Source organism: Capsicum annuum, chromosome 9 (genome assembly GCF_002878395.1).
Source record: "Capsicum annuum cultivar UCD-10X-F1 chromosome 9, UCD10Xv1.1, whole genome shotgun sequence".
In the NCBI taxonomy this organism is placed as follows: domain Eukaryota; kingdom Viridiplantae; phylum Streptophyta; class Magnoliopsida; order Solanales; family Solanaceae; genus Capsicum; species Capsicum annuum.
In genome coordinates this window covers 199,499,622-199,521,997 of record NC_061119.1, presented here as the reverse complement: position 1 = coordinate 199,521,997, position 22,376 = coordinate 199,499,622, and the positions used below count along the sequence as shown (strand labels likewise).

Sequence of the window (22,376 nt, the reverse complement as noted above, 5' to 3'; positions counted from 1 at the left end):
GTCAAATTCCAGTGACACGGGGCGATAGCGCTATATCGCGCTAGGGATTCAATTCAGGAAATTTTTATTAAAATTACAAGAAGCGTCTAAGGTTAAAAGGGTCAATTTTCCACCCCTATTTAAGCCCTTTAACACGTGATTCAGCCACGTTTCACCCAAAATACACTCTCTTCTCTCAAGTTTCTCTTAAGAACAAGTTAGGGTTTTCATAGGGTTTCACCATCAATCTTCACAAAATCACGAACTAAGGTATGCATAGTGTTCATTCATGGACTCCTTTCGTCCATAAAGCCTAAGAATCTCTTTTCTAAATTCAAGTTGTGGATTTTCTTAAGAATTTCATGATTGGGCTACTTTTGTTTATGTCAATAATGAGTATTTGAATTGTATTCCATGAATGAGTGTTAAATTCCATATGGGTTGATTTGTATTGGTATAGATTCATGAAACCCTAGGACTAAACCCTTGAATAATTAAATTAGAATTGAATCACGACAGTTAATTGTTGTATGATGTTTTTTTACACATTCTACGCCTACTATGTGTTTGGTTGAATACCTAGATGAAGGGAAAGTGTCTAATTAGCATGATATCATGAAATCCCCATGTACGTACAAGCTAATGCCTATCACATATTTGATGAAATGATTCAGTAAATGTATTATGATGATTATTATGTATTCAAGTAAGTCATTCTTTGTCAGTTTTCTTCCATCGAATCCTGGGGGTATTTGTACCCGAAACATTAGTTGTGTACCTAGAGTCATGTCATGTTTTTATGATACTCTCAATCAAGCTACGAATCCTTAGACTTCAGATAGTTTTATGACTCGGAAAAAATCTCCATAATCTCATGACTCAGTTAATTGTCAGATATCAGTGGTATTCCATCAGTCAATGAAACTCAGTAACTCAGCTCATGTTTAGTTCAGTAAACCATAGAAATCATCCTTGCATTCCAGAACTATGTAGCCAGCATAGGTTGAGACATCAACACTGTCCAATAAGGGTTGATGAGGTGGATAAGCACTGTTAGATAAGGCCCCCACCATTCTCTTTGGGGGACACTATCAGATAAGGGTCGCCCACAGCTTGTCCTTACCAGTGGCGTGGTATTGACACCCTTCCAGTTGGGGTTATAGATTGGACCCCAACTTAGCCATAATGGAGTATCAGGGGCATGTCGATTAAATACTACCTCCCATAGTCTCAGTAAAAGAACTTAGATAGTTCTTCGAATTCAAGACTGTCAGATACAGTCGACTCAGATACAGTAAGAAACTCAGATAGTTCTATCAGATTTAGGACTGTCAGATACAGTCAACCATGTTATTAGTTACATTCAGATATAGCTATTTATGCTATCATATATATTAGTTTTTAGTATGTCATGTCATCAGTATTTAGATTCAGTAATCATGATATCATAGTGTCAGTTACAGTTACGTATTTTTGTATGCATTCTCGCATTTATGTTAGACAATTAACTAGCATTGTTCATGTATGTTAACCCTTGTATTATCCTACCTCACATGTATACTCAGTACATTCCATTGTACTGACGCATTTGCGCTATGGTACTTTCTTTTTATGTTACACTATAGGTTCAGAGACACGAGTTCCATATCAGCAGTAGATTCCAGTCTCAACAGTCAAAACAGAAGTGAGTCCTCATGCTTCAAGGAAATGATTATTTCTCCACGATTTTATTAATTAGTTATTAGTTAGAGTTAGTTGGGGACATGTCCTATCAACTCCTTATTCAGATTATTCAAACAGTAAAGGCTTTCAGAATAGATACAGATTATTATGTTTCATACTTCAGTGTTTACAGTTTTGTTTTGGGTATTATATTACCCCACAGATGTTATCTCATCCATGTTATGTTCTGCATTGAACCTTATGGCTTTTCAGTACATGTTTCTGCATTATTCAGTATTTTATGCAGTATACAGGTACAGATATCAGTCATGGGTTAGCTTGTGGTCCTTGGGGTCATGAGCACTATGTAGAATTTTGGTTTAGAAAATCGGGGCGTTACTTACTTAGTATCAGAGCCTAAGGTTCAATAGAGTCCTAGGAAGTCTGAAAGCCGCATCTAGTAGAGTCTTGTACATGGGTGTGTTACGCCCCACATTTATGTGCAAGAGGCTATGAGATGTTTAGAAATAGTTTCCCTTCTTTCAGTATTCATATAGTGCCAGTGAGCATAATCATAAGTCAATCTCTTAGTCTAATCCGCTTCTTCTCTTTATTTCAGAATATGTCTCCTAAGAGAAGAAATCAGTCAGCCCCTCAGCCCGAAGAACCTTTGGATGATCATGTTTCTCATGTAGAGTTTAGGACTGTATTTACCACTCTTGCTCAATCAGTAACTACCTATAATGAGCGATCAGCTGTCGTTCCGGGCAATCCAATGGCCAACTCAGCTGCAGCTAGGATTTGGGACTTCACGCGAATGAATCCTCTGTCCTTTCATGGGTCTAAAGTAGATAAGGACCCTCAAGAATTCCTAGATCAGGTACAAAAGGTGATAGACATCATAGGGGTGACTACTATTGACAGTGCTGAGCTAGCTGCATATCAGTTGCAGGATGTGGCTTATACTTGGTTCAAACAGTGGAAGGTAGAAAGGTCAAATGATGCAGGTCCTATAGAGTGAGAGGAGTTTGTCACTGCATTCTTAGACAGATTCTTTCCCCAAGAGCTTAGAAAGGCTAAGGTTCTATAACTCATCAACCTCGGGTAGGGTAATATTACGATGAAAGAGTATTCTCTAAAGTTTACTCAATTAGCCAGATATGCCCCTCATGTGGTTGCAGACGACAGAGGTGAGATGAGTAAGTTCACTTCAGGAGTAAATGATAGCATGGTTAATGAGTACAGATCTGCCATGCTAAATAGTGACATGGCGTTAGCCAGACTTATGACGCATGCTCATCAGATAGAGGAGCAAAAGATTAAGCAGAGGGAAAAGCAGAATAAGAAAGCTAGGATAGGTAGCTTCAATTTTAGTCAGCCTAAATCAGAAGGAGAAAACCGTTCTCAATTTCGTTCTAAGTCATCAGTTCCAGCTCCTTCTTCAGCCAGTTCTCCAACTCCTAAGTTTAGAGATAAAGTGCCAGGCTCTAAGTCTCAGAGTAATGTCAGCAATGCCCAAACTAATCCCCTTTATCAGACTTGTGGTAAGAACCATAAGGGTGCTTGTAGAGCTGGCATTGATGTCTATTTCAATTGTGGTAAGCCAGGCCACAGAGTCATAGACTTCCCTCAGTCACGTTATTAGATTAATCTCCGCTCCTTAGCTCAGTTCGATCGCCTGAATCAGTAGGGTGCCACCACTAGTGCTACTAGCGGGAAATGCCTAAATAGACTATAAGCTCTTCAGACCCGATAAGATCAGGAAAATTCTCCTGATGTAGTTACTGGTACGTTATAGATCTTTCATGTACATGTTTACTCTTTGCTAGTTCCAAGAGATTCTTTGTCTTTTGTTGCTCCCTATATAGCAGTTAATTTCAGAATCAGTCCCAAAATTCTAGCAGAGCCCTTCTCAGTCTCTACCCCAGTGGGAAAAACCATCATAGCTCGGCAGGTATACAGGAACTGTCCGGTTATGATATTTCAGAAAGTCACTTCAGCAGACTTAGTCGAATTAGAGATGACTGATTTTGATGTCATTCTAGGCATGGATTGGCTTCATTCCTGCTATGCCACAATCGACTGCAGAAACAAAATAGTCCAATTTTAGTTTCCAAATGAACCCGTTCTTGAGTGGAAGGGTAGTGTATCTGCTTTTAGGGGTCAGTTTGTTTCCTACCTTTGGGCAAGGAAAATGATATCTAAAGGATGTGTCTAACATTTTGTTTGAGTTAAGGACACTAGTTTCGAAACTCCCAGCCTTGAATCAGTCTCATTAGTAAATGAATATTTAGATGTCATTCCCAAAGATCTTCCAGGAATTCCTCCCGAAAGGGAAATAGACTTCGGCAATGATCTTCTTCCTGATACTTAACCAATCTATATTCCGCCATATAGAATGGCACCAGCAGAACTTAGAGAATTGAAAAAATAGTTGAAGGATCTATTAGATAAGGGATTCATTAGACCCAGCATTTCCCCATGGAGTACACCAGTCTTATTCATGTGCAAGAAAGACGGTTCTCTCAGAATGTGCATTGATTACTGTCAACTCAATAAAGTCACGATCAAGAGCAAGTATCCTCTTCCCAGAATCGATTACTTGTTTGACCAACTTCAGTGTGCCATCTATTCCGACATTTGTCCTTTTTCATTTATAAGATTTTCATTGTCTTGTCTTACAATTTCATTGATGTGATTTAGTCTTTAAAAGCTTCAGTCATGGAGGAACAATGATCACAAAATATAATTTTGTCTGTGTCTTTTTTAATATTATATTGGGAAACTTCTTTTATGTTTGGTTTTAGAGCTGGAGTAATGTAATAGTTTGGCCCTATATTTCCGCGGGCATAATCTAATGCCTCTATTAAATCATTAAAGCCTTTATAGAGACGGGTTGTATTTTCCTTTACAGAATCCATTACCTCTATCCAAGTCTGAAATACTCCCTGTGTCTTTCCCCTAAGAACAACATAAAATTTAAATCTGTTAGTGTTGTTTTTCTCAGTAAAATAATAGCTTAAAGCATTTAGAACTGAAATAAAATATCTAGTGTCTCTAGGTGTCTTGTTGTAGGAAATCCATAAATTGTCGATCAGCCAGATCTGTGTTTTGTCCAGCCTTACACCTGATCTAAGTTTGAAAGTCAAATTGGATGGCTCATAACTAATGAGATTGTGAGGTCCGAAGATCAGCCTTTCTAATTTCGGATGTTCCAACATTATTAGTGGCCTGTAATGAGTGTTGCTTAGTAGTTTCTTAAGTAGTCTTGAGAGGATGAGACTTCTGTCTTTCCTTTGTCTTTCCCTGTATACGTCCTGAAACAAAAACTGTTAGTTGTCCTCTTTTATTAGTCTACTTAGCTGATCTGCTAGGTTATTATCTTTTCCTTTAATATGTTCTAAAACAATATTGTAAAAGGAAATGGCATCAAGGAAATTTAACCACCTCCTTTTACTAATATTCTTCTCTTTTATTTTTTGATAGAATTTTACTATAGTCTCGCAGTCTGTTCTTACTAATATTTTAGGCTTATTTAATATATAAAGTTTAAAACTATTTAAACCGTAAATTACTGCTAGAGTTTCTGCGTCTATGGCATTGATAGTTAATTGCCCTTTTCTTATATATATATATATATATATATATATATATATAAATTTTTCCATATGTATAGTTATTTTACCAACTAGATATTGAGGGGCTCATGGAGCACGGATTCAATAAATGTTATTTTTTTGTCTCAATTTATGTGAACAAACAGAATTTAGATAATCAATCATATTTTTAATATGTTTTTAGGTCTTTTAAGTTGTTAACTACTATAATCTATAATAATTTTTATGCAATTTTTAAATAATATATGTTAATCTTCGTTGTCCAATCTTTTATGGCATTGATAGTTAATTATATTTATAAATAATTTAAATTTTTAATTATCGAGATTTATAATATTTTTTCTTCGATTCCAATTTAAGTGACACTAATATAATTTCACAGTCAATAAAATATGTTATACCTTCCATTTTTAAGTTGTTAATAATAGTGATTATAGTATTTTTTTAATGTATTTTTTAAAAATATATAATAGATTAATTTATTTTTTTAACATTTTAAGTTGGTAACTATTATAATTTATAATATTTTTTTTTATATAATTTTCAATTAATATATGTTACTCTCCTTATCATATATGTTACTCTCCGTATCTAAACTTTTGTGGCGTTGATAGTAAATTATATTTTAAAAATAACTTTAAGTTTTTAATTATTATGATTTATAATACTTTTTTTTCTACCCCAATTTAAGTGGCAACAATATAATTTAGAGAGCCAGTCAAATATTTATATCTTTTAAATTTTTTAAGTTTTTAATTATTGTGATTTATAATATTTTTTTACGTATTTTTTTATCTCAATTTGTGTGAAATAAATATAAATTTAGGTAATTAATTATATTTTTAATATTTTTTTAGATATTTTAAGTTGTTAACTATGTAATTTACAATACTTATTTGACACTGTAATTTATTATTTTTAGCTTTTAGCTATTGTAATTTATAATACTCTTTCCTTGTCTAAATTTTTGTGGCATTGATAGTCAATTATATTTTAAAAATAATTTAAGTTTTTAGTGATTATGATTTATAATAGTTTTTATTCTATTTCAATTTACGTGACAATGAAATAATTTTGAAAGTCAACCAAATATCACAATTAAAGTAGTGAAGCAGGCATGTCTTAAAAGACTCATAATAACTAACTAAAAGTGATATAGCAACATTGCAATAAAAAATACGTTTAAAAAAATTTAAGTAGGACTAAAGAAAACGTCAAGTTAATTAAAACATCAAGTGTTGATTTACATTTTAAGTCTATTTCACCTATTTTATTAAATATTATTAATTTTTTAATACTTAAATGACTTATAATAATTAACTACGAGTGATTTTAAGTAGCACTGGTATAATTTGGACAGTCAACCAAATGTGTTATATCTTTTAAATTTTTTAAGCTATTAATTATTTTGATATACAGTATTTTTTTTTATATTTTTGAAATATATAACAGATTAATTTATTTTGGACATTTTAAGTTGTTAACTATTATAATTTATAATACTCTTTATGTAATTTTCAACTAATATATGTTACTCTCCTCGTCCAAATTTTTATGACATTGATAGTCAATTATGTATTTAAAATAATTTAAATTTTTAATTATTGTGATTTATAATACTTTTTCTTTAATTCCAATTTAAGTGGAACTGATATAATTTCAAGAGTCTGCCAACATTTATATCTTTTAAATTTCTTAAGTTGTTAGTTATTGTGATAATATTTTTTTACGTATTTTTTTGGTCTCAATTTATGTGACACACGTAAAATTTGGATAATCAATTACATTTTGATATGTTTTTAAATTTTTTAAGTTGTTAGCTATTGTAATTTATAATACTTTTTGGTATTGCAAGACATTATTTTAGTCTGTTAGCTACTATAATTTAAATACTCTCTTCTTGTCTAAACTCTTGTGCCATTGATAGTCAACTACATTTTAAAAATTATTTAAGTTTTTAATTATTGTGATTTGTAACACTTTCTTCTATTCCAATATAAGTGATATTGATATAATTTCGAGAATCAATCAAACATCACGATTAAAGTAGTGAAACCCACATGTCTTAAATGATTCATAATAACTAATTCGATGTGATATAAAAAAATATTTGTGAAAAAAATTTAAGTTAGCCTCATATAAGACGTCAATTTAATTTAAAACATGAGGAGTTAGTTTAGCATTTTATGTCCATTTTATTTTTTTATTAAATATTATTAATTTTTAAATACTTAAATGACTTATAATAATCAATTAGAAATAATATAGCTAAGACATGACATAAATATCTATTTTATTTTTAATTAAATATTATTAATTTTTTAATATATAAATAATATATAATAATTAATTAAGAGTGATATAATAAAATCACGAAGCAAACATGTGAAGGTCGACCAAGAGAATGACCGGAAACACCTCACTCCCTCTTTCTCCTATATTAGAAGTCACGGTGTGACAGGTGAAGCACACACCACACCGTCGACATCCCTGCTTGCCGTCATTTGACCTGCTTGCTCCGTGATTTTACTATATCACTCCTAATTAATTATTATATGTCATTTATATATTAAAAATATTAATTATATTTAACAAATAAAATAAAAGAGATATTTATTACATGCCTGCTTTAGCTACTTCAACATTAATTTTACTATATCATCTATAATTAATTATTATAAGTCACCTAATTATTAAAAATTAATAATATTTAATATTAAATTAACTTGACGTCTTATTTGAGTCCTCTTAATTCTTTTAGTAGATATTTTTTATAGTAATTTTGCTATATCTCTTCTAATTGGTTATTAGAAGTCATTTAAGATATGTTTGTACTATATCATCCTTAATTAATTATTATGGTTATCTAAGCATTGTGCTACTTAAATTAGAATAGAAAAAATATTATAAATCACAATAATTTAAAAAATAAATTATTTAAAAAACATAATTGACTATCAGTACCACAAAAGTTTGGACAAGAAGAGTAATATATATTATTTGAAAATTATATAAAAAGTATTATAAATTACAATAGTTAATAATTTTAAATATCTGAAAAAAAATTAATTTGTTATTTTTCTTTTCTACTTATATAGAAGTGTGAGTATGGATTGACATGCCTGCTTGATGGCAATTTTTAATTGATTGAGGGTATTTTCGTTATTGCAATTGATTGCCTTTCCACCTGTACATATAATTAGCTGAGTGGCCTTTTTATTTTGTCCGTTCAGTGCGACATCAAGACTTACGTGCTATTTATTTGTTCCCTTTCCATTTTCTTCATCAGCCTTTTTTATATATATTCCCTATTCAAAAAAAATCTTCTTCTTGTCCGTTTCTTTTTCATTTTCTTCATCAGTTTTTTTGGCATATTCCCTATCAAAAAGTTGTTGTTTTGTATTCAAAGTTTTCCCCAGCTGCTATTTATTGCAAGGTATGTCTTCCCCCTTTTCTTTTCATTTTTTTTTTTTTCACTTCTTTCTGTTGTTGCATGTCCCAAATCATAAATTAAGGTAAAATTTTGTTAGATTTTTGTTTAATTTGATGTTAAATTTTTTATTTTTTGTTTTGTAAGAAGAGAGTATATTATAAGATTTTTGTTTAATTTGTTGTTAAATTTTTTGTTTTTGATTTGTTAAATTTCTCCCTGTTGTTATATGTTGAAGGTAAATTTTTTTTGGGGGGCGTTTCTTTAATTTGTTGTTAAGATTTTAATTTTGGGTGAAGGTAAACTTCTTTTGGGGTTTTTCTTTTAAGAAGTTGTTAAATTTTTTATTTTTTGTGTTGTAATTTTAGTATTTGAACTGTTGTAATTTTTTATTTTTTATTTTGTAAAAAGAGCTCAAACTTGAATTCCGCTGCTTCTCTGTGTAATAGTGTTTATACTCTACTTTCTGTATCTTTAGAGGTGAATTTGATTTTTTCATACGATTATTGTTGTGAAATATCTGGATCTGTGTTACAATTTTTTCCAAGTTTATGCATGTTCTAAATCAGTTAAAGAATAGACAAATTACAGGATAAAGATGTCGTTAGCTGAGCGTTCAAAAAAAATTAGGTTGATCAATTATTGTTTGCTGATTGTTTTTCTTTTATTTTTGTTGTTCCAGGTAATTTCATCTGGTGGACTCACTCCAGAATTTCGAAATTAGATTATTGGGGAGGTACTGACTGTTGTTCTTCTGTTGCTCTGCTATTCGCTTTTTTGTTGATTGCTGGTGAATTCATTTTTTTTGTGTTTTCTTTTTTTTGGGGGGGTCGGTTTGGGGGATGCTTAATTAATTCCTCCGCTCCAATTTGTTTTTCTGATTTTAACTTGATATGAAATTGAATAAAATAAATGAACTTCTGAAATTGGAAGTGTTCCACAGATATGCTGACTGTTAGCTTGTACGGCAGAATAGAGTATATAGCAGAATACATACAATAGAGAACAGGACATACAATGGTATATTCTTCTTAATAAAAAGTATATATGGGGTTTTAATATCCTCTCTTACCTATTTGGCTATATGAAAAAAATAGTACACAGCACTAGTCAAGAATCTCCATTTAACATTCAAGAACTTATTTGTATTCACACATAATAGTAAGATAGGTGATTAGAGAAAAAGGGGTTAGTCATTTTTGCTATTTTAATGTTGCCATGTTTGTGATATTTGAATATGAGTGAATTATGGAAATTTAGGGGGGTGATTTGCCTCTCTGAATTCCCTTAATTGTTCTTTTTTCTTGGCTGAGGTGATCAGTGCTTGTTTGGTAGGAAAATGAAAGAATTTTTTTTCTATGGGAAGTGAAGGAAACTGCGAGAAAAAGTAAAGGAATTTGGTGTGTTTGTCAAAGGCTCTATTTTGGGGTTGCTTCAATTTCCTTTACTTAGAGGTGTCTTTGCTTGATGTTAGCATAAGAGGGGAAAAGATGGTAACTTTATCAAATTTTAGCTACTTATAATCTTGTTTCCCTTTTTACTTTTTTGTTTTTCTTTTTTGTTGTTTGCTTTTTAGGCTAAAATTTTAGTCTTTAATTGTCTGAGTTATTACCTAGCATCCGTATTTGACTATTTGTTCACCTTGACGAAAATGCTTCTGAAACTTCTCTTTATGGGAATTATGCGTATGGTTTCAGTGAGCAAAAGGATGAATTTGTTGTTCTTATTTGTGTTCTTTATGTGAAGGTGTGTTTTGTGGTTGAATTTTATAGAACTTGTTGGGCATGTTTGAAGCTTCATTCAATTCAAAAGGATACTTTTTAGAGTTTTGATTCTGAAATGAAAAAATTTGTTTTCATTTGAAATTTTAGGATAACAAAAAAAAGTAGAACACCAAATGAATTTCTAAGATGCAATATGCTTTATCACTATGAGGAAAATGGAAGCATCAAAACACCAAGCATTGTGGAAGCAGGCAAGCATAAAATCACTGATATCAACTTAGAACTAGCACAACCTTCCAGCAGCAAACACCCTCTTAAAAGGGACTGAAAGGTAACATTACTTTCATCTCCTTTACTTCTATATTTCCTTCTGAATTGTACTTCTCACTTTTATATTCTATATTCTTCTGCAGTAATGTTAATCTTTTTTGGCTTTTGTACTGCCTTTTTGAAAGCTCGAATGAAAAATAAAAAACGCAAGGTATGTGCTATAATTAACATCATCAATGCTTGAACTTTTTCCTTTTTATATTACTATCACTAAAACACTTTTTCTTATTCTCTACAGGTTTTTTGTCGATCGCAACATCAATGTTGTTGTTTATCCTTTTGTTAATACCAATTCTTTTATAAAACAGTGAAAATGTAAATAATGACAGTGTACTTATCACCTATGAAATATATAAGTATATATAGATTTGAGTGGAGAAATTTTTCTTAGTTGACAAGCTTTTTTTTAATTACATTACTTACTGAAATAACGAAAGTGAAATATCACTATCACTAACCATTTCAATATATATTGTATCATATATATTGAGCCCATGCGCGCAAGGGCATCCGTCATCTAGTCTATATTATATAAGAGCCGATTTCGACATGGATGCTTCCGGTAATTGAAACTGCAAGCAAGGATATTTGGTCATTTAACTTCATCGCTTATGTACGTGTCCTGCAGATACCTTTTGTGTAGATACGTGTCCTCCCGGATCCTTATCATCTCCTCTTCTGTGGATGTGTGTAATATACGATTTTGATTTTACACACATTCCTCTACAATTACAAGCCTTTAAGATTCATAGATATACGGAGATTATGTTGATTTTTGAGGTGGTGTTCAAATTATTTTATGAGTTTAAAGAAGATGAAGCTTTTGATGAATTCACCTGCTCCTTCATCGTCTTATGAAAGTGTGTTTTTCCATTTCCTCGAAATTTATGATGTTTTGCCATTAAATTTTTGGCGTTTCATTGAGGTTTCCGTCAATTGCTGGATTTGAAAAAGATTAAAAAAAGTAGTGCAAAACCTCTGTTCGTTGCCGATTTATCTTGATTTAAGTTAGGGCTCAGCTAAGTTCCTGCTTTTTTCCTTTTTTGTGATTGCAATTTTTGCATGCTGGCTCTGTATTGGGGTCAATTAGCAGGTAATGTTTCTCTTATCAAAATTAAATTTGTTTAAAAAGGATGAAATTTGCTGATTTGGAAATAATTTTTGCAAATCTCACCCTTCAACACGATAATACAAAATAAGCAAGTGAAAAAAGGAGATGAATTATAAAATCATTTTAGTGATCTTGGTAAATAATAGAAGAACAAAGTCCAAAGAGAGAATTTGCAGTTGTACATAAACTATATGTATATTTATTTTTTGTAACAAGAAGAAGTTGATATACCTCTGTTTCTTCTTGTCTGTTTCTTCTTGTTACAAGAAGAAGCTGATATACCTGTGTACTTGGAAAAGTCGATTGATTTGTCCTGAAATGTTAATTGCATTTGCAGTGATAGCTAAATCCATCGGTCAACAATGGTTTAAGCGATCATACCCTACGGAAACTCTTTATCTCTCCAGCTATGAAGTCCAAGAATGATAGTTTCAGTGTCATACAACCCTTATTTTTTACCCTCTGCTTCTGAATCGGTCAATTTGAAAAGGCACTGATTCTTATTCCGATAATTTTATTTTATTACTCCTTTCCTCCTAATTTTTGTGACACCTTTTGGATTTTTTATTTTATTACTCCTTTCCTCCTAATTTTTGTGACACCTTTTGGATTTTCATATCTCTTGAGTATTTAGTATTTTGAATTATGAGTTATCCTACTTTAAGTAGTTTTTAAATATATAAATTTACCGTGTCAAAATTCACTGGTCAAAATTAAAAATTTATCATGTCCAAATTCACGTTAAAATTAAGTTATTTGACTTTTGAAATTCAAACTGTGATACATAAATTGGACAGAGAGAGTACTTCCTTTGTAGCTATTTGTGGAATGGAACATTTCTTTTTTTAAAAATATGATTATGAAGCACTGGGGGATTAATTACAGGGATTTTGGAGGTTAAATTGGATAGACCGGAGACGTGAAATGCGATTGGGAAGGAAATGCTTAGAGGATTACAGCATGCATTTGAAGATGTTAGTAATGAACGTTCAGCGAATGTTTTGATAATCTGTAGTTCGATTCCTAAGATATTTTGTGCTGGAACTGATTTGAAGGTACAACAGCTTCCTTTATGTTACGTTCTTTTAACAATGTAGGGTGGAATGTTAGTATGTAGTCGATTATTGTCTATTGTTATCGTTAGAGGATTTTTGGCTATGAAACAAGTAATTTTGCTTTCAAAGTGAAAAAATGATATTTGAAAGTTGGAGTTGTGTTTGGCCAAAAATACAAAAGAGTTATTTTTGAATTTTTTTTTGGAGTAATTTGAAGTGAGAACAACTTTTTGTTTCTTCAAATTTATGAAAATTATTCCAGAATTTTACGTTCAAACGTGTTTAGGAGTTGAAACACGTTGAACTCTGAAAAAAATAAAAAAAATTCATGGCAAAATGCCTCCATAGTCTCCTACTGTCTTATTCTTCGATTTTAGTGTAGTTATTCCTTTTGTTTTACATTTTGTTGTTGCTACTTGTTCTTTCCTTACTTGTTTCAACATGACTTCTTGACTTGAAGAGTGAATGTTTCTTATATTTTTCCTCCTTTGTTGTCTGTCAAGATTGTAAAAAGCACATTGTTATAATTCCATAACGAGTCTGTGATGGGGTGAAAAGTGGTTCCAATAATGTTGAGCTCACATGATGTCATTTTGATGCAACTTTTTTTTTTTTTTTTATGATTTTTGCAGCATATATTTCAGCTTCAAGTGAACGACTTTGCAATTCAAGTTGTTTTAAGTTTGCTGTGGAAGTATCAGTACCTCTCTGCATGATCTTTCAATAACTTAATGATTCGGAAAAAAGTGTTCTTGACTTGCAAGCGAAAGAGGCTACCAGGTTCTGATCTTTATCTGAAAAATGGGATTTCCTAATACACCTTCTGAGTATAGAAAATCAAAGGTTGTAGCTCCTTTGCTGAAGGAAGAGGAGAAGTGTGAGAACCCTAGCTTCAAGGATGAAAAGAAAAACTTTGAGGTGAGATCTTTCATATACCTTTCCGTCCATTTGCATTTGGAAAACTAAAGATTTTATGGAGGCATGAGGTCTTTGTTGTGATTGTTATTGTGGCGTAATAGTAGTAGTAGTTGTTGTTGTTGTATGAGGTCTTTTACTGTGGCTTGATTTTTGTTTTTTTGGATAGTCATCTTCTAATTTATGTCGTCATGTTTACAAATGAAACAGTGGCAACATTTTTGAATTAAATTTAATCTTCATATGGATTATCTCCGAGACTTTTAGTTGGTAGTGACTCTTCGTAATCAATAAACACAAATGTGTAGTGTGCATGGTGCATGATTCCAATACTTGCATCTCTTGCTTTCAGAAGTACATTATGCAAATGCTAATTAAATGATTATTAGCTACTGGCTCTAATAGCCAATCAATCTCTGTCTCTCTCTGTCTCTCTTCTTTTTGCTTTATGAAAATGGTTTACTTGCAAATAGAAATGACAACTAGAATGAAGAGTATATAAGTGTGAATTCAAGAATTCGTGTTGTTCTTTTTGTGGTGAATTGTCAAGTTTTATATAATATATACTGGAAAATCTTTGCTTGTGCTTACATGATAAACCTGCTAGGTGTGGGTGCAACCTGACGGAAATAATAGTCACAAAAGAAATCCTTATGGCGGGTGTGGACTTAGAAATTTTGTATGGAAAGTAAAGTACCAGTTTCAAAAAAAAAAAAAAAAAAATTGATATGAGAAGTGTGAGAGCTTAAACTTTGGTAAACTTTTTACAAGTAGAACTAGACAGGGTCGGCTCTACATGTTAAGAAAATAGGCAACCGCTTTAGGCCCTCAAATTTGAGGGCTTCATTTTTTTTATAATAATATGTTATAGACTTTTTATAAAAAATATTATCAAGTACTATTCGTAGAAAAAACAAACTTTTTATATAAAAAAAATTATCAAGTACTATTCGTAGAAAAAACAAACTTTTTATATAAAAGTAAAGAATTATTAAAAATTTGATGTATTTAAACTTTAAAGTACTATGTCTCAGGGAAAGATTAAATGCATTAGTTCTATTAATGAAAAAATTATTAGAAGAAATCAACTATAAAAAAATATTAACGACTTTGCATCTAAAAATATCTAAAATATAGACTTTATAAGAAGATATATATTTATTTTTTTAAAAAAAATTAAGGCCTTCATTCAATTTTCGTCTTAGGCCACCGAAGTGTTTGAGCCGCCCCTGAAACTAGATCCTTCATTTTGATCACAAAATTGAGGTTTTGGTAGTTGGAAAAGCTATTTCTATATTGCACATAGTCCCAAAGGAGATGACAATAGTGGTTGAAGCATGGGAGTGACAATTCGGGGATCTCACCTATTTATAACCTCAATGTGAGCTTATTTGCTGTGACATTGACGAGCAGGATTGCTTTCAAAATCTTGTGCTAACACCCTTCCTTGATTATGGGTTCGTTCTATGAATATCTAACGTAAGCATATGTTCTTTTTTCGTAAAATGTTTAATGTTTCAATTTGCTTATGTTGTTGTATTGAAATATTTCAAATATGGTCTATGGTACTATAATCACACCTTATTTGATATTTTGGGTTCTTTATTTTTGTATGTAGCGCCACCATATTTGACAGTTAAAACTGTTTTTTGGAGCCTTAGATTCGAAAATTCCATTTCTGCTTGTAGAAAAATGGATATTCTTACAACAGGAATAGAAAATGATGGAATCATCTCCTTTGTCCGGCCTTATCCTTTATTTTTATTTGTTTCAACTACTTATGGTAAATAGTTTGTTTTAATAGCTTTACTAAATCAATAAGATGCTATTTGAAAGTTACAAGTTTTCCTTGCTATTTGAAATAGATCCAGAAGGTGATGTTAAGATTAGTTTACGACAGAACCACTTAAAACATTCTTGCCTTTACCCTGCTTTAGCACAGTTGTTGTTCAGGCTCCTATGTCAGTTGGTGTTCCACCATTACTGTTCCTACTGAAATTCAGGTGCTCTTAGGATGTTTAGATCTTTGATGTGAAGCTTAATCTAGAATAATTCCGCTAAACATGAGTAGAAGTAGTTTAGGATGTTTAGTATTCATTTGTTCTTTCCCGTTATATGATATTTGGATGGATAATTCTATTTTTTGACTATGGGTCTGTATTGGATTGTTTGTTTTTGTTGTTGTTGATAGTTCTGCTCTAATAGTCCGTGATAGACCTAATAGACATTTAATTCACAGACTATTAAAAGAAATGGTAAATTATTTCCTCAGTGTTCATAGTTGGTCTTGCTATCCTGAGACCATCTTGCTTTCCCCTAACAAAATGGATCATATATGGGATTCTGCAGAACTGTTATTTCTTCTACATTACAAAAGCCATAAGTTTTGGGTACTATGAGGTGTTGAGTGTCACTTTGAAATGTTTTATTATTTTCAGATATTATCTTTTATAAAGTTTTTTGAAAATATTTATCAAGGATAATGTTTATACATCACATGAGGAATGTAGGATGTTAGTCTCATTTATAGAGCTTGATATAATGTGCTCCTACCGCTCACAACTATCACCAAGCATCTGATCCTTCTGCTAGCACTGTTAGGGTTTTTGTGCTGATTTTTTTACTATATTTAAGTTTTATTTTTTCTTAAAAGGAAAATAAAAGTTATCATAATTACTTTTACTTTTCCTGAAAGAAAAAAATATAATTCTTTTCCATATTTGGCTAACCTCTTTCTTGGAGGAAAAGTTTTGGACATCTATAAATAGAAGACCTCCTCTCATACCATAACACAATAGCATCACAATGTAGTTTTTAAAGTGTCTTTGTTTAGGGGGAAGATTTTCTCTCTAATAATTTTATGTTTTCTTTTATATTAAGTTTTTATATGTAAACCAATTGACCAAACTATATAATAATCATGTTAGTTTGTAACTAATAGCTTTCGCAAGACGCCCTCTCAATTTCGAACCCAACAAGTGGTATCAGGGCTTACGGTTTAATGGTCCAATGGTGTGGTGAGACGAGATTAAACAAGTTCAAAGCAGTTTTAAAATCAAGCTGCAATAATTTGGATGATAATGAAGATTTTTGTCGAATTACATGTGGAAAGCAAGTTTCAACCATATTTTCAACACTCTTGCTGCTGCATCTTTAAAAATAAAAGTAAAATATTACTTTTAAACCAATTTTTAACCATGATATTTTTAACCTTATTTTTAACCACGGCAAGCAGCAGTTATGAAAATTATATCAAGAATGAAGTTCATGCACGTGATATGAAGAGAAGACGGATCAAGTGAAGAAAATCAAGTCAAAAGGGGTGATTTGTTAGGGTTTTTGTCCTGATTTTTTTACTATATTTAAGCTTTATTTTTTCTTAGAAGGAAAATAAAAGTTAACATAATTACTTTTACTTTTCCTGAAAGAAGAAAATATAATTCTTTTCTATATTTGGCTAACCTCTTTCTTGGAAGAAAGGTTTTGGACATATATAAATACGATCTACTCTCATACTATAACACAATAACATTCACAATGTAGTCTTTAAAGTGTCTTTGTTTAGAGGGAGATTTTCTCTCTAATAATTTTATGTTTTCTTTTATATTAGGTTTTTATATGTAGGCTAATTGGTCAAACTATATAATAATCATGTTTTTAGTATGTTTTTGTTTTCATTTGATTTATCGTCTTAATAATTTGAGATTAATAGCTTCCGCATGATGCCCTCTCGATTTCGATTTCGAACCCAACAAGCAACAAGCACTACATGAATGCCTAGGATGCACTTAACTAACCATGAAAATGATTTTAAAAAGATTTTGCAGGAAAATGAAAATGTTGTACATTTGGCCAACTGAAGCCTCTAATGATATAAATAATAATATTGGGTATTTTTTGTTTCCACTTGTTTTTCTAAAAGTTATCATAAGCAATGTTAATCAAATGATAGCAAGTGTGCAATTACATTAAGTTAAAAGATTCGACTTAATATTACCAGATGTAACAAGAAATTCTTATAATTTGGGTACATGCAGGCTGATTTACACAGAAGAAAATCCTCGAATATGATTTCCGGCTTGGGCCCAAGCATGAACGAGTAGATCTTTCCCTCCAAATACGATTTAGTCAAGTTTTTTCTGCGTATGGGCTGAAGTAAACTGAGGTTGATCGTAAAGTAGTTCCAGGAAGTCCTCTTTCAGTAAACAACTTCTCCAATTGGCAAAAATGTACCTCTCTACCAGTGACCCCTCCTTCAAATTCATCTCCATCAGTTTCCATGCCTATTTCTGTGGGGACACACGGTGAACAACAAAGATCACATGTGAGTTCCTTTTGTTCCATTAACCATTATGCACTTTCAATAGTTTCTAGAAAGTTCAACTTTCTGTGCGATGTATAATTTAGCTACTTTCAATTGTATTTTCTTTTCATTTTTTCAGTGCACATTTAGATGGAAAAGAATTAGTCGACCTCTACTTGAATTGCATTGTGAAGTTTGCAGACAATTCAGTGGTCTTCCATATATTACAGCTGCACTAACAGGTATTTTGTTAAAGAAAAGAAGTTTGTATACTATTGATTGAAGCAGGATAGCCGATGTCAACTTTGAGCAATTGAGTTGAGAGTTTTGTTGCAAGAAGCAGCATAAGCTACAAAAAAAAAATACAGTAACTAAGACTTGAATTGGTTGTTGGAAGGACAAAGTTTATGTTTTACTGTGCCATTGTAAAGAGCAACTTACGTCGTATGCATATATAGAAAACCATTGAATTGTTGATACATGTCCGTTTTAATTTCAATTATGGGGATTATATTTACTATTTCTATTGAGAGAAAACTTGAATGTTTTCATTAAAAATTTAAACTAAAAATTACATAAATACACAACTTATTTTTTTAATAATACAAAAAATCTCAACTCCCTAAATATATTACAAAAATTTTACATATACACAGAATGCAATGTATATGTCGGTTATATTATGTATATTAATAGGGATAGAGATTAAAGTAATTAAAAAGTGGAATAGAGTGTAACTACTTTTAAAAGGTAGATATTTATGTTATTTATACAAATTTAAATGCTTGATTTGTTGGGCCCGTGCTGATACGGGTCATCTCCTCTAGTATATTCAAGAAAAATACATAATAAATTACAACATTTACAACTTAAAATATCTAAAAAAATAATGAGTCTGTTATACATACCAAAAAATACGTAAAAAAATATTAATCACAATAATTAACAATTTAAAAAATTTAAAGGATATAAAATATTTGGTTGGCTCTTGAGATTGATATATTAATGTCACTTAAATTGAAATAGAAAAAAGTTATTATAAATCACAATAATTAAAAATTTAAATTTTTTTAAAAATATAATTAACTATCAATGTCACAAAAGTTTGGATAAAGAGAGTAACATTTTTATTTGAAAATTACATAAAAAGTATTCTAAATTACAAGAATTAACTAACTTAAAATATTTTATTATATATTTCATAATTACTATGTGAAAAGTAAAAAAAGAAATTGATTGACTTTCGAAATTATATGGGTGTCACATTAATAATTTAAATTATTCTTATATAAATTTTATTAATTTAAATATAATAATATATGCCTAACTAAAAATTTATCAATTAAATAAATTAAATTTTAATTAAATAATAGAATTATCTATAACGTAAAATTTTTAATGATTAATATTAAGCTGTGTATAGCGCGGTCGTAGCCAACTAGTATAATATATCAGAAGAAATTCTTAATTTTGCCACTATATTTGTCCACATACACACGCAAAAGAAGGTGACAAAAATCATACTAGTAATTGACATCTGTCTAGAATGACGTTGGGCTAAGTGAAAGGAAGAATCAAGAACTGAGCACTAAAGTATTTTAATAAATTCTTAATTTTGCCACTATATTTGTCCACATATACATGCAAAAGATGGTGACAAAATCACACCAGTAACTCATATCTGTCAAGAATGACGTGGGGCTACGTGAAAGGAAGAATCAAAATTGAGTTACGTCTATATTAGAACTACTAGGGGTTATATTAACCGTGCTAGCACGTACTCAACATAAAAAATATTTATATTAATTATTATAATTTATAATATTTTAAAGTTATTATTAAATAATATTTATTATTATTTTTTTAATTTTATAAGATATTGATATAATTTTAAGAGTTAAATAAATTTTTTATATATATTTTAAAAATATTTTAAATTATTAATTATTATGATTTATAATATTTTTTCTTATGTCCTAATTTATGTGGCAGTAATAAAATTTAGAAAGTCAATAAATTTTTTTACATCTTTTTAATTATTTTATGTTGTTAATTATTATGATTTATTATACTAACTTATAATAATTAATTAGGGGTGCTATAGTAAAATTACCGTTGAAGCAACTGAAGTAGACATGCCTTAAATATTTATTTTTATATTTTTTAATTAAATATTCTTAATTTTTAATACATAAATGACTTGTAATAATTAATTAGACATGATATAGTAAAATCACAGATTGAATATTATTATTTTTTAATACTTAAATAACTTAATTAGGGGTGATATAATAAAATTACGATCGAAGGAGATGAAGTAGACATGTTATAAATATTTATTTTATTTTTTAATTAAATATTATTAATTTTTTAAATTATAAATCATGGGGAATAAATAAATATAAAAGAAAATATTTAATCAGGCAACACTGTCGATTTGTTATCTGCTGTATATTTCGACATAAATAGATATTTTTTCATTTTTTGTAACTTGATTCAATGTTGATTTGACACAAATTCTAAGAAAATTTTTATTAGGAATTTATTTTATTAAATTAATTTTATTTGTATGTTTTGAAATTTTAAATTTAAATACTAATATTTTATATAGTTATTTAATTACAAAATTAGTATTAGAAGTAAATAATAAATTAGTATAGCCCGTATTAGCATGGGTTCAATATTAAGATATTTTGATTATGTACGATAAGTTAAATTGATGTCAATTTAAATTATGAATTATAAAACATGAATACACAAAACATATTAACTACTTGATAGGATTTTTCAAGGAGACAAATTATCTCAGAAGATAATTATGTATAAGCTTTTACTCATATAAATAACAAAATTTACGCATTTTGAAGTTTGACTCTTTAATCATATGACTGAGATTTGCTACATTAGGTATAACTTAAAATATCAAGAGTTAATTTATCATATTTATATTTGTTTTAGCATTTTTTTATTAATTATTATTAATTTTTTAATACGTAATATGCTAATTAATTAGGGGTGATATTTAGTAAAATTATGGTTAAAGCAGCTGAAGCAAACATGTCATAAAATGTCTATTTTACTTTTTAATTAAATATTATTAAATTTTTAGTACATAAATAACTTATAATAATTCATTAAGGGTGCTATATTAAAACTACGATTGAAATAGCTGAAGCAGATATGTCATAAATATTTATTTTATCTTTTTAATTAAATATTATTAAATTTTTAATAGATAAATAACTTATAATAATTAATTAGGGTGATACAGTAAAATTTTGAATTGGATATTATTGATCCTTCAATACATAAATGAATTATAATAATTAATTAGGTGTAATATAGTAAAAATCACGATTGAAGCAGATCAAACAGACATGTCATAAATGTCTATTTTATTTTTTTAAATTAAATATTATTAATTTTTAAAATATATAAATAATTTATAATAATTAATTAGAGGCGATATAATAAAATCACAGAACAAATAGTAATTAATTAGGAGTGATATATTAAAATTACGGAGCAAGTAACCTGCTTAAGTAGGCATGTCGAAACCATCTTTTCTATATAATATAAATAAATAATAATAAAATAATAATAAATAACGCATATATGTTTTTTCTACTAATTTAACCGTACGTGTCTCGCACGTGTAACCTTTTAATTATATAAAATTAAATAATTTTATTTATTGTGAAGATTTTTAATGAAGTGCGAAAAGTTTAAATTACTTTTTAAAGATTCTTCACACTTTAATATAATAATGTAAACATTATCACCAGAAGTTCCAAGTGATTGAGAAATCATTACTATTACTTTTGCATTTGTCATGCAGTACATTTTTTCTTACTGATAGAGACTAAGAGAGTTGCATTAATTTGAATCATATTTGTAGTATGATTTTTTTTTTTCTATATCTAAAATCTTTTCTTATTTTTAAAATCAAATCTTTTACAAAATCATTGATTATATTCTTATTACGTACTTACAACTTTTAAAAAATTGACACTTCCTAATCTTTATTATTTTGGTCCTTTTATATTTATTTTCAAATTTTCTTAAAATTAAATTAAGTTAATTTAAAATTCTTAAACTAATGAAAAATAAAATTCTTAAACTAATGAAAAATGTATTTAGTTGTCATTAATTCTGATAATTTCTGATAAAGAAAGATTTTTACCATAAATATATTTAATTTTTTTTTAACTCTTAATAAATATTAAGAAAATAATGAATTTTTTTTTTGT

The 22,376-nt window shown here is 29.5% G+C and overlaps 1 long non-coding RNA gene across 2 annotated transcripts; it reads left to right on the top strand.

Annotated features, from left to right (window-relative positions):
- The first annotated feature begins 8,501 nt into the window (after positions 1-8,501).
- On the top strand, positions 8,502-18,615 carry LOC107842300. 2 transcript variants are annotated; one of them, XR_007044523.1, is made up of 8 exons: positions 8,502-8,694; positions 9,371-9,424; positions 10,560-10,743; positions 10,826-10,893; positions 10,981-12,908; positions 13,541-13,826; positions 17,861-18,147; positions 18,266-18,615. It is a non-coding gene; the product is annotated as an uncharacterized LOC107842300 (long non-coding RNA). The 2 variants fall into 2 exon arrangements; XR_007044524.1 differs by lacking the exons at positions 17,861-18,147; positions 18,266-18,615 and adding an exon at positions 17,059-17,139 and having other exon boundaries at positions 8,503-8,694.
- The last annotated feature ends 3,761 nt before the right edge of the window (positions 18,616-22,376 follow it).